Genomic DNA, 12,509 nt, shown 5'->3' on the forward strand with positions numbered 1-12,509 from the left:
TTTGGCAACCAAGATCCATGTACCAACTCAGAACTATAGGTCATATCAGATCACATGATGAAATCAGAGGAAAACCACAGAATGACAGTTTCATACCAATTGTTCAATCAGTTCACAAAGGCAAAACTGGAGATGCTAATATTCCAGGTATGGAGAGAAGCAGAGTTGCAAATATTCATAAAGTGTCTTCTTTCTAAAATTATATTTTTTAAAAAGCCAAAAGAGAAAAACAAGTTCTCCAAGTCTACCATGCTGTTTTACCCTTCCTCCTTCTAAAACTGTTTTTTAAATGTAGATATAAATTATGGCAAGATTTTGGATCCAAGCACAATTGTGGTGTTTCAGAGCTATGTTAACAGTGGATCATTTCCTCAAAGATCTCAAGTCCATTTTACCGTTTGGTACATATATCAGCTCCTGAGTGCTTGAATGTAATTTATTCCTTGCAGACACCCTACCAGCATTTTTATTCATATGAATTTTGCTTATGGAGCCATTCTGCATTTTCTGTCCAGCTATCTTTGAAAGCCAAAACTAAAAGAGCAATTTCAGCTAAATGAAAAATTCCCTTGCTGTACAAACAGAAGTTACATTTATTTCCATACTCATTAAAAGGTGAATGTATTATTGCATGGATACATACACTTTTTTTTTTTTGCATTCCACAATACTTAGATCAAAAGTTGGTGAAATATGTGTATGCACTTTGATGTAACCAGAAAAAGTCCATCCTATCTCACCAGATCACACCAAAGCTCTGAGACCAAGTCTTTCACAGCTCTGGTCAAAAGCAAGATTTGGTTTCATCCAAAAGCAAAATTATTGATACAAAACTATCAATACAAATCATAACAGAAATATCTATTGTTCCGTGTTCAGGAAAAAATAATGGATTCTAAAGCATTTAAACATCACTTGAATACTCATTTTCTCTTACATGTATATGGAAAATTTTAAAATAGCTCTTTCCAATTTATTTACACTTGTTGGGATATACTAAGTTTAGGAAATTTTTGGGCCAAGTGACCTCTTCCTATAGCATGTAACCACCTACAAAATATTATTTGGTACCAAAAACATTATAAAATGGTTCTTTTTCATTCCAAATGGAACAAGAAGTAATAGCTGGATTAGGATGAAATTGGATTTTGGAGATGGAAAAAGGAGATTGCCCTTTCTTCCATTCAACCACTGAAACTTCAAGGCTGGTTACTTGTGTAGCTCTGCTTTACACTGAATGCAGCCTCTGCCTGACAAGATTTCAAGCACTCTCTGCAGCAGTAGCAACTCAAGCTGCTGCTGCCTCCTCAAATTTATGTTTCGACTTGGAATAATGCCAAAAGAATGAAATGAAAGTTCATCAGATAAGAACACTTAAACAGAGATAAGCTACATTTTCAGCTTTAAAATCCCTCTCAATCTATTTAGTTTTCCAGAGATGTAACAGAAAAAGAACTTTTCACAGGCAAGGAACAAAGAAAAAATAAAAGTTGGGAATGTCATTCCTCCTCCTCCAGGTAGAAAGGAGAACTTTTCTCTATCAACAGCTCTGTGTACTTCCAAATAAAGAGGCAGTTATCAGTTGTAGGGAAATATTTAGTCTAGCATTGTTGAAAATAGAGATTTTTAAGTTTTTGCTTCTGAAATTGGCACAACCAACATCATTTTATTTGGAAGTTTATAAAATACTTATGCTGTTTATACTGCACTGTTCTATCAGTTCATGATAGAACAGTGCAGTATAAACAGCATAAGTAACTCAGTAGAAAAAAGCATCTTTCATTGTTTGATTCAAAGTTTTTTAAAACAATTTTTGACCTTACAAAGGCTATAATTTGTTTTACTGCTATTCTCAAAGATATTCCCTCAAAGGGAAGAGAATGCATGAATGCATTTGCATGGAGCAATGGAGTTTTATGCTCCAGAAAGAAAACATATTCCTCCATACTCTGAAGGAAAGATATAAAGATCAGTGGATGAGGATAATGATTCCAGTAAGTCTCCTTGAATATTATTACTGGTAGAAATACATCCAGGAATATCTTCTAATTAAGTAATTGCTATTGGAGTCTCAGCCAGCCACTGGAATTAATTCTGAGTACTTAGTAGCCATTAGATAGACCTACAGACAATAGGTTAGCAATTAATAAAATAGAGGATAGAATAATTGCTTTGCCAATAGAAATTACGGGCTTGCTCTTGCTTTATTACGTTTAGTTATCCTTTGCTGTGGTTTCCATTTGCTTTAAGAGAAACGACAAATATCTAAGCTTCTTTTTTCATATGAGAAAATAATTCAAAACAGACTGTATTAGAAAAAGTCTTTGGAGGTATAATTTATATGGAAATGGATTTACTTAGCAACCCAAATATTGAGTCCATAACATCAAAGTGTTAGCATTTAGAAGTATTCAAGGCCAGAATGTAGCCCTAATGAACCTTATCTGGTGAGTGCCATCCCTGCATATGGCAGGGGGCTTGAAATTAGGTGATCTTTAAGGTACTTTCCAACCTAAACCATTCTATGGTTCTATGAGTCCATGAGGTTATGATTTTATTAAATTAATTCTCAAATGATTCAATTTCTACACTTTGACATTTGAGATAACAGTCTATGGTAATTTATCTACACTGTCTAGAGTCAATTTAAACTCTAATCCTGCACCAGTTTATGTGCAATCATATTCAGTACCATGAGCTTTCAGAGAAAATTCAAGGTACAAAGATGTTAAAAGCCTAATATATGATGTACTACCCTGTATTCCTAAAGGCACTGTCCATATACATTAGTATTCCTCTACCAGGGAAAATATTTTCCTCCATCCGCTGTGATATATATGTAAGTTTAATATGATGTCATAAAGAATGAGTGGTCCAATGTTCTTTTCTTTCACAACTCTACAGAAAAAATATGATGAGTCTGGACACAAAAAAATTTCCAGAACAATGTTGACAGGAGAATCAATCAGAATACACTGAACTCTACAACCCTGACCTAGCAAAGCATTTCTGTACCTGCTGTATACGGAACAAACAAGTGATCTCATGGGTTCTACAGGACCTACCAACACTTTAACTCAGAATTTTTTTGCTTGAGTTTTTTTTAGTATGGTATACCACATTTCAACATTAGACAAGAGGTAATGCAAAGCATACCTGCTAAGGCCCTGGAGGCTATTGAACCTAAGCCTGGAAAGGCACGCTTAAATCAGACATATCAAAAGCCATTTTAATTTTAGAATATGTGCAGCAAATATAATGGTTAATTTGGGGAATTTTTTTCTTCATTAAAAAGTATAATAAATTTTTTGTAGGTAGGAACTTGATTTTTTTCCATACAAGATTTCTATGGACAAAATCACTTTATGGAAAGGGAGTTCTAAAGTTTGCTTGAAAACTTGAACTTTTCCAGCCTTCTAATGCTTGCTTGAGTGACAGAATGATATTATTCTGAAGGTTGCACAGTGACTCTTTGATCTTAAAGCTTGTAAAGGCCGTCTCACATGTGCGTGTTCTAATATTCGCTGATAATCTGACTTGAACTTCAAGGCTATAAGACCTTGGATCAGTGATTTGCAATTTAAGTGCCTCAAAAAAAAAAGGAAAAAGAAAAAGAAAACCAGCTTAGACTTATTAAGTGCTGTTGTAAAGCTATTGAAAGCAATTTTTTCTTAAGCAGCTCTGAAGTTCTGGGCAGAAATTTTGCCTACATAAATACATAGAGAATGTCACAAATAACAGTGTGGGCTCCCTTGAGTCACCTTTTCCCTCTGCAAATCCCTAAGAAATCCACACAAAATTTTAAGTTAGACTTAATCAAAAAAATGAAACACTCAAGCAGGTATGACAGAAAAATAGGACAGAAAAAAAAATTTTTTAAGCTGCAACCTTAAGCTCTGCCCCTTTATTGCTATATATGTTTTTACTGCAATACAAATTGTGAACCTTCTGGATGGGATTGTCATAATGCAGTATGCTGTGCAGAGATGTAAAAGGGAAAATACTATTAAAAACTTTTATAGGAAAATGAGATGCTAATACTAAATCCTGGACAAAATATAAATTGTAAAGACACAGCCTGAAATGAGCTGTCATTTGTCTATGTAAATTCCTCTGCCTCAGAAGCCCAGCCTGACTGACAAGGGACCCTCCAAGGCTTGATTGGTCCAACCTGTCATGAGAAATGTCCTCAGTGGAAGGTGACTGCACTAGGGGCCAAGACTGTACCAAGTCATAGGAACAGTATCTTCCACTGAAGAAAATGGAAAATATAGTCTACAATTTGTGCCCTTTACAAATCAATTCATGCCAAAGTTCACTCAGACTGAAGTACTGTTCTATTTTTTTCTCTGATTTTCCATCTCCCTGCTCCGTCTCCTTTGGCCTTCTTCACATTTTACATTCTTTTTCAGTAACTACATGAAATAATTATGCCACTTGATCAGTTTTCATGTAATCACTGTTCCATCTTTATTTCAAAATACAGAGTTTGCATCAGTGATTTTCTCAATTTCTATCATAGGTGTGAGATAAAATACACTTATTTCTTTTCATTCAAGTTTGTGTTTCCTAAAGAGCCACAATATACATATTTGAAGATTGGGCTTGAAAGTACATTATGGAATACAGAAAACAGTATTGGGTTTGCCCAAGGGAAAAGACAAATTATTGCTATCTGGAGATTCGCAGCCTTCAACAACTTTGGTTTCGTTTACCTATATTTCATAGTAACAGTTACCTGTGCAGTGAATGTATATAGCAGTCTTCCAAAAGATACGGATATGCAAAGAAAAATAATTTGGTAATCCTTGTGGACATAATTTAAAACAAATAAACAAACAAACAAAGCTACTACAACCCTTAGAATAATGTGTAACAGAAATCATTACCAATTTAAAACATTTCTGAAACATCAAAAATAGTAGACTAATGTTACAACCTCCAGTTAGCTGGACTGAAAGGATGAATGTTACAAGTGAAAGACATACAATAATGATTTAGTAACTAAATCCATTCTGTGTTTCACTAACACAGAATTAATCAGAAGTTAAAGCCTTGCAATAACAGGATATAACAAAAACAAATTAAAAAAAAAAAAAAAAAAAAGATGTTGAAACTGTGGTTTGGCCTTGAACTATAAGAAGACTTTATGATATGAGATGATTATTTGGCTCCCTCTCACACAAAGCCAACCAACAAGCAAGATACTTTAAGTTTCTAAAGGTACAACTCACACATACCTTTATCTAGTTTTCTTGGATAGCTATACATGGCCTTAAATTATTTTTAGGAACAATAACATCTTGTGATATGCATTTTTCCCGGCAGAAAATCACCTCGGGCCCCAATAGTACCCCAACAAATTAATCCAGAAGTTCAGCCCTGAAACTTGGCCTAGTGCCCCATACTTTTCTTCAGTGGATCTGCAGAGCCAATTCTTCATCCAGAGATCTAAGAAACATAGTCTGTGAGGTTCCCTACATTACTTAAAGTACCATCTAGATTAAAATATCTACTTCATTGAGAAAAATAGGCCCAGATTTGAAGTAACAGAAGAACTGTCCATTTTCTATGCATTTTTTTTAAGGAGACCACACACAAAAAAGACTCCTTGCAGTAAGTAATTGTTGCTGAAAAATATGGTAGGAATGCATTAAATTTAAGGGTACATGACTGAAAATTTTTCAAGTTCATTATAATATGTGGAACTCGACCTTAATTTGTGTTCTCTAGCTAGAAATTACTGTATTGTTCCATCATTGCAGTTTTACAGGCTTCATATAATCTTATAAGCGTGGATGCACCCTTAAATTTTTTTCTTACTTGACTGTCAGTTCCAAGAGATAGTTGCTGGGTTTTGTACTATATTTCTCTTCTTTTTGTTTCCTCCAGCTGTTTGATCTGTCAGTCAAAATTGCACCTTCCATAGGATAAGAAAGGAACGGCTTAAATATGATGAATCTTCACTTCAGAAGAGTTAACAACACACTAGGGAAACAAGATAGATAGATAGATAGATAGATAGATAGATAGATACACAGAAAGACTGGCCTAAGAAAAGAAAAAGGAAAAGGAAAAAAAGGGAAGCAAATGTGGCATTATAATTAACAACCACAAGTCTTCAAAATCTCTGTAAAAACAATAGGAATACGGCATGTGATTAAATGTAGAATTGTACCATAAACTCAGAATGTAATCTCATATTTCAAAATCCATCTAATTTCATTCAGAAATTCATAGATTCAAGTTTAATTTAATTTTATTTACTCATCGTGACACAATAGGAAACAAGCATTTTGCTCTTTTAATAGAGACTTTGCTAATGGGAATAACAGCTGTCTTCCAAGTTTCTGTACTCCAAGGCATCTTAAAAAGATCATACATCTTTTTATGTGTAAAAACAGTTGAAAGCTGTATGTGTAATTAATTTGTGCAGTCAGGTGAAATTAAAATTCAAATGTAATCAAGTGGTTTATACCACTTAATGTTTTGTTATACTATTTTTTGTAGTTTAAAAGCTTAATTTTTATGACAAAGTGCTAGTATAGAAGTGAAATTTTATTATTATAAAATAAATTTATTTTTATCAAAAATTACTTAATAAAAATTATATACATACATGCTTATATCATTTATATGCATACCTATATTTGTTTTGTACCATAGAACTTTACAACATATATGTTAGCCCTCATTTCTAGTTAATGCATTTAAGAAAAGGTCACATTAGACATGGGCTAATTAATTATTCAACACTTGGTTCTATTCTATTTGCTAAGCAAACCAGTGTACAGCACCATAAAGCAAGTGATTAGAAAGGGTTTGTAAAGCATATCCATTGCTAGGTATTTAAACAAATATGTGATACAGGAGATACACTCTAGAAGCAATAGAAAAAAATATACAATACAAGCCATTATGTGTGTCATGTTACCCATACCTAAATTTTGACCTATACCATCCCATTTTTGCATTTTGGTGAAAGACTGGTATCAAAATTGGCATTTATGGGTTACTTTCCCTATATGTCAATCAAGGAAAATAAATTTCTCTGGAAGACATTTGTTAATGTAAACACCTATGCTGTGCTGCTAAGGTTAGCAAACGTGAATATGATGTGCTTCTAGTGACTTCCTAAGAAGTTTTTATGACATTCAGTTTTGCAACTCACTCAGATCAAACTTATGTAGAAAAAATTCTGGGTAGCTCTTTACTAAAAGCAGGCAACTTGCATCTATGGCTCATAAGGCAATATGCTTTAAAATAGACCATACAATTGGTAAGCAGATAGTAGACCTACTTTGATTTCTCTGGTACTACATTTTTCACCATTTATTTTTCATTTCTGTACTTTTTATTTAGCAGAAAAGGCATAAAATAACATCAAACTGACCTAGAGACTTTAATTTTGCAGGTAAGGAAAAGAAAAATATGAAAGCAAAGGAAGAAATGGCAAGTGAATAAAAATGCTTATTTAGTTAATATAGGTTAGGTGATTTAATTTGTAACCATATTTCCTCATTGAAGCATTTTCTTCTTTTTCTATCTAATAAGCTTTCATAAAGCATGTGATATGGCTTTCCATAGCATAATTGCAAAGTTTAATGTACTTCCCAACTGAGCATGACCATTGACAAACTCTTAGATCGTTTTTCTTTTGGAGGCTACATGTGATAATCATCTAACAACATGAAAGAGAAGGCTTATAAGGCATGAAAGACAAGCACTATTAGGGGAAGTTATATACCTTAAATGTCTTGATGATGTGTGAAGGTCATATATGAAACAAATTTACTTAAAACAAATGTGTAACATAGAATCATGGAATGTTAAGGGGTTGGAATGGGCTTTAAAGATCATCTAGTCCCAGCATCCCATCTCAGAGCCTCATCCACTCTGTCTTGGACACTGCCAAGGATGGGACATCCACAGCCTCCCTGGGCAACCCTCACAGTACATTTCTTCTTAATATCAAACCTAAATTTCCCCTCTTTCACTTTGTACCCATTACTCCTTGTCCTATCACTAATGTTCCTTATGAAGTCTCCCACTTCAGCTTCCCTGTGGGCCCCTTCAGATACTTTGAGGTTGCTATGAATTCTCCACATAGGATAAAGGATGTATGGTCTCAGTTTTCTCAGCCTGTCTCTGTAGGGGAGATGCTCCAGTCCTCATCAATTTCCTGGCCTCCTCTTGATTTGCTCCAAGAGTTCCATGTCCTTCTTATTTTGGGAACACCAGAGCTGGAGGCAGCACTCCAGAGCAGAGGGCCAGAATCCCCTCCCTTGACCTGTTGGTCATACCTCTTTTGATGCAGCATGAGATGTTAATACCTCCCCCACCCATATTTCTTTTCCCTATCTCTCTTTCTCTACTCTGTACTGCTGAAGAAAAATCTGTGCTACTGACTTGAGAATTTGTACCTTAATTTGGGCAGTGACATCTCTCTAATAATTTTAATAATCAGATCTTAACACAATCAAATCCATGTCTCTTCAATTTGGAGACAAGGATGTTTTGTAGGACAGTGTCAAATATGTCCACAACTGTTTTGTCACATACATGCACAAAGTGATTTTTTAATTGACGATTCATATTTTTCCAATTCTCATAATTTATTGTTTTCTGAATTCTTATCTTTGTAGATAAATTCTGGGGTTTGGGTGAGCAAAATAATTACAACACAGAATACCCCAGAGTAATAACATTTTTTAATATGAAGAAACATTATCCCTATTTTATAAGAACTAAGAATGAGAGGATAAGAGCCAAATCCACAACAGGCCCATAAAAATTCTGGAACTTCAATTCACATACAAATCTTCACTTCCAGTCAGCTCCAACTCTCTAAAGAACAGATGAACTCTAGTACCTTCGTGTTTACCTTAGGGTTTTCCATGTATTAAAAGTTGTGTCTGTGACCAGTATCTACTTCACCTCAACAGGTTTTGGTTTCTAGCTCCTATGACCAGAAAATATAAACTAGGCTCTGAATCAGTGCTTGTAAAGCAGAGTCTCTGAGGTCTGAAGTCATTAGCCGAGACACATGAGCTATCATTTTTGAGATCACTGCTATTGCAACCTAATTTAAGACAATTAATTGTGAGAAAGCCATTTGCAGAGACTCTCAGACAGAGCTAACAACTCAGTAGGTAGGCATCTTTCAGTCTCCCTCATTTTCTTCCAACACCTAAAGAACTGTAACAAGAAAGTACAATCAAGCTGTATAAAGATGAAACCACAAGAACAGATATCTCTTCAAATACAGCAAATGACTACCAACAGCTATTTATCTGTATATCATTAAATACTTCTAAAGCACCTGAAAATAAAATGAGGTGTAGATTGGACTAGCAGTCTAGTCTTATTTTGTAAAAAGTGTGTTATATTTCTGTCTCCATTTTGATTACCTCCTTCAGAACAAATTGTAACCTGCTATTGGTCTGTATCTTTATTGTTGAGTGCTTGGCTTTTAATTAAGGAAAAATGAACTTTGAAAGTGTCCTGTTTAAGTGAAAGCTTAAAGGATGCTTGTGTTCCCACACTCTGTTTACTCTCAACTGGTGAAATATCAATACATGAGTTACAAGATGAAGAAAAGTCTCTTCACAGGCAAAGCCTTGACCTAACATTCAGACACATAAATTTTGTTGATAGAAGGCAGAGTACACAGATGTTTACTGCTTCCACACTGAGCCAGAAAGGAAATAGTTGATGTGGGTATACCTCCCTGTAACACGTTTCTTTAGGAAAAGAAGTTTCTGCATTTTTTACATTATCTGTCACATTTTCAAAAGCAGCTGTTTGACAGATTTCTAATAAGAGCAGAGCTCTGCAAAAAGAATACATAATATATCGTGCATGCTTACCAAGATTCAGTATTAATCCCAAACTGCTAGCATGGCTTTTCATATATGCAAGGAGGTGTATAAAAGAATACCATACACTCTTGTATGTTCCTAAAAGGCTGCACTTGAACAGATGGTCCAGACTGCATTAAACTCAGTAGGTCTGGAAGGAAAAATGGGATCCATTATCACAGTAGAATGATCATCTACAAAGTGTCTCTGTAGGGTTACCATAGGTTGCACCTTTATTCATTATTTCAACATGGTAGTATGATACATTGATTTTTGAACATGTTCAGTGCTCCCCAAACATCTGTGTAGCTCAGTACTTTTTAATAATAATATACCTTATCACCAGTATAATTAACAGTATTGATGCATAATTTCTAAATTAGTTTTTTCTTTAAATATCAGTAAAGACTGCAGCTGAAATTCCTTTAGGCATAGCTATCAATATTGGATACACCTAGTTAAAGCTGCTTTTTTCTGCAGAGTAGACTGTACATTGTCATTGTGAGAGGGCCTTAAATCCCTTGCTGTTCATGGGAGGGAGAGTTTTTCCTGACATGGCATACCCATCTTCTTCAACTGCTACACATCTTCCCACACAGGCATGAAATCTGCTATATTCATGTGACAGTTGTAGAAAGAATATGATCTATTCACTGGAATATGATAGAAAAATCATCATCTAAAAAGCAATGGATTTCTGCTGGACCTTAATCTGTTCCTTTGTGAGTAGACTTCCATGAGATTTATGGAGAAACATGAATATTTGTGGATTCTTGATTAGATTTGAAAATGTATGATGCTTATACTCCACCTAAAATATCCATGTCACTAAATGTCCCATGGGTCCCAGATTTTCAATAAGGTCACCTCAGAACTGTGTCTTTGTACTGCAGAGCAATCTTTTTAAGTGAAGCCTAGAGCTTATTTTCTTAAGAATTGTAATATCATGGTCTTCCAAAACACAAACTGACATTGCTGAAATATTTATCAGATCTCAAAAATATTAAAAGTCAAAAGCTGCCCACCACTCATCTGTACATAGAGATTCCTACACTGAGTCAGCTTCAGTACTTTGAATGGTGTATGGCTATAAGTAAATACCACTTTGAATATAGTGGCAGTGATTTATGTTTTCTTATAGGGAATCTTATTATTTATTTAAACATATCTTAGGATTCAGGAATTGTACTGAAACTGTTTTAGTTGTATTCATTGTCCTTACAGCACTGAGTACTTCTTATCTATCCAACTCTTCTGTTCTGTAATTAGCCACTCATGGTGAGAAATGACGCGCTTCAATTTAATTAGCTTGAAAAACATTCACATTAATCTGCAGATATTTTTCCAAGCAGGATGCCCACACAGTCTCAGAGATGTTTCAAAGATATATTTTTTCCTTTTTTTTTGTTTGTTTATTTTGTTTCTTTGTTTACTGCATCACAAGGCTGACACAGAATCACAACGGCTAATAGGTATTATTCACTGCAAAAGGATTGTGTTTAATTACTTAATGTCTTTCTGATTTAAGGAATCCATATCAATTATTTAATTAGCATCCTGCTACAATTATTTGAATGCTCGCAAATTAATTAAGAGCTTCTTACCTTTTGTTAGTTCAGCTACATCAAAGGAACATTCTGAGAAAACACAATATTTACATAGTAAAGGCAATCCTATCCTATCTTCAAAATCCATGTTGGAAAGAGAGTAGCGTGTCCTAGACGCTGCCCTGCTGGGTAGTACAGTAGACAGCTTTCTGGCATTCTGAATTGACAGGTTCTCCTTTACAAAACCAGTATTCACAGCAAATTCACTTGGCATTCAGGCGGACATTCTCTGTTTTTCCATGTTTATGCCATAAAAATTAGTCCCCCTGAAAAAAAGAGAGGACTCTGGCATTGTTTGCCAGCAACGGCAACTTATTAATGTACCATGGATTATCATTTCAAACTCTCTGCTTTTCTCTATAAATCTGAACGCAGGTGGTTTTCAGCATCTGACGCACCAAGCTTAAAAGCCAACTAGGAGCAATTTGCAGCAATTCTGTAGCAAAATGGCTCCTACTTTTCTTCAAATGGAGTTGATCTGCTTAACTCTCTGATCCTGCATCATGCAATCTTTAAAACTGCAGACAGTGAACCAGCCATGTCACTGAACACAAATATTACAGAAAATTGGGATTTTGCACTATAAAACTTTCACAAAACTGTACATAAAACCTCTTTCTGTTATTTAGGCTTTCACCATCTGTGTCTGCAGGGGAAGAATTCATACTTAACCATTTCCAAATTTTTGAAATTTTATCTTTTTTCATGAGCTTCCTGGGAAAAAGTACTTAGGATTTGCCAAATCTGCTTTGTGCTATTGTAGTCCAGAAACAACGAGAAGTGGCTTGCTGCCTAAATGCCAGATAAAATTTTTCTTTTCAGTTTAGTGGTACTGACACTTAAAAAGATTTGGCCATTCATTTTGAGCTTTATTTTGGAGATAAATAAATTGTAAATACAAAATTTTAAGTGACCATATTCTTAAATTTTGATTAATCACTGCTGCTGAGAAAGGTCAAGGATAAGGCAAAAATTTTCATTAAAGTGGATTGGGTGATTGAAACCACAGGCTTGATCCCATGGAATGTTTCATTTGAGCTCC

Source organism: Agelaius phoeniceus, chromosome Z (genome assembly GCF_051311805.1).
Source record: "Agelaius phoeniceus isolate bAgePho1 chromosome Z, bAgePho1.hap1, whole genome shotgun sequence".
Lineage (NCBI taxonomy): Eukaryota > Metazoa > Chordata > Aves > Passeriformes > Icteridae > Agelaius > Agelaius phoeniceus.